The 1,685-nt window shown below is 26.8% G+C and overlaps 1 pseudogene; it reads left to right on the top strand.

Moving 5' to 3' along the window:
- LOC110272266 overlaps nucleotides 360–1,685 on the top strand; it is a 12,793-nt pseudogene continuing 11,467 nt past the window's right edge.

The following is a 1,685-nucleotide window of genomic DNA, read 5'->3' as shown; positions in this document are numbered from 1 at the left end:
TTTGAAAAAAAAAAATACAATTTAGTAGTAAATTTTGGAAAAAAGTGACATATTGATTAAAAAAAAGCCCCATTAAATCTGACTTGGTTGATTTAATTTGTATTCTTTTTATTCTGATCACATAATTTGGTTTCTAATACAATATCCAATGGAAAACTATAGAACTTGTTAAGATATCATCATATTGTAAATGGCTAGTTTTAATGCACTGCAACGCATTCACTTAAAGAAATGAATATGAGTTTTAATATTCTATCTTTATAAGTTATTAATTTAATAATTTATTAGGATTTAAAACCGCTTGTGAAAAGAGATAAGTGATAAGTGATTAATTATTGAAACTCATATATGCAGATTCATATGCGTGGATGCCTGTACGTACATGTATAGATTACCTAGCTAGCTTGTGGATGTAAAATAAGGAGATCCGGAAAAAGACATTGGTAGTTGCTGATGGTGTTATAAATATTTTTCGCTCAGAATAAACTACCAGGTTTGCATTTTGAGATTCAATTATTTATTAGAAAATATTAGGAGGCTAAGCATTTTTTTTAAATTAAAGGAAAAGTTAATTAGTATACACTCATCAAATATAAAACAAATATAAAAAAATAATCATTTAACATTTTTTTAATAGTATTTTTGGATAGTAGTTTTGGGTTTCCTTTATATTCCATATATCGTTTGTGGAGATTTAAGATAATTAGAAACAAATACATGGAAGTAGTGACACATGAATGCTGGTGAAATATGGAAAAGAAATTCAAATTATTGTCACACTAACCATTCCTTTAAGAGTATAAGTGTAAATTTGAACACAATCTCGAGAGAGAACTTCATTAAACTTTCTCTTATTTACACTTTACAAGCACAGTGGTAGATTGGTAGCGTATAAGTTACCACTTACCATAACAATTTCACCCCATTAGCCATCCGCGTCTGGGGTTTTATTTATTTTTATTTTCTCTCTTTTTTTAGTATTTCCTAATCTGAAAAGTGGCGGTTTAATTCGTTGTGAATCTAAATTCTATTTAAAAATTTGTCACTAATGGATTGTATACACAAAGTTAAATTTAAATCTTCCAACCCTTGTTTAAATAAAAATGAAGTGTTTATTTGACTAACCTAATTTTTTTTTATTCTTTAAGAGAGTGTCTTTTTTTTTTGTCAGTAAGAGGGTGTTTTAGATAAGGTTTTTTTGGAAGGATTAAAAGTCGGCCTCTGAAGGAAAAGTTTGGCCCAATACCTTGAGAAGATTGAATAAGTCTTCTTAAATGGTTAGTTCACTAGTTTGTTTAACTAAGTGTCGAATTTTGAATCCCAAATGCATGTAACAATTCACTGGTCAACAACAAACCTCTTAAATAGAGCTCAATACCATAGCAGATTAGTTTATCGAATTAGAGAATACCGTGAAAAACAAAAAAAAATAGCTAAACTTTTTTAAGAAAATTTTAACTCAAATATTTTTTTTATTTTAAGACAAAAAAGATTAAAGGACGTGTCAAAAAAAATTGGATGAAAAATATAGATTAAAATATATTAAATTAATCAACCAACTTAATACACACAAAAAAATCAACCAACTCATATGTCATTAATGATTTTTCGAAATCAAACTAATTTATGAACTAAACAAATTTATAATTTTTTAGATAAATTAAGCCAAAATCTACAAAATTTCT

This window comes from Arachis ipaensis, chromosome B05 (genome assembly GCF_000816755.2).
Source record: "Arachis ipaensis cultivar K30076 chromosome B05, Araip1.1, whole genome shotgun sequence".
NCBI classification, from domain to species: domain Eukaryota; kingdom Viridiplantae; phylum Streptophyta; class Magnoliopsida; order Fabales; family Fabaceae; genus Arachis; species Arachis ipaensis.
The sequence above is the reverse complement of the archived record's forward strand: the minus strand, read 5'-3'. Positions and strand labels throughout refer to the sequence as shown.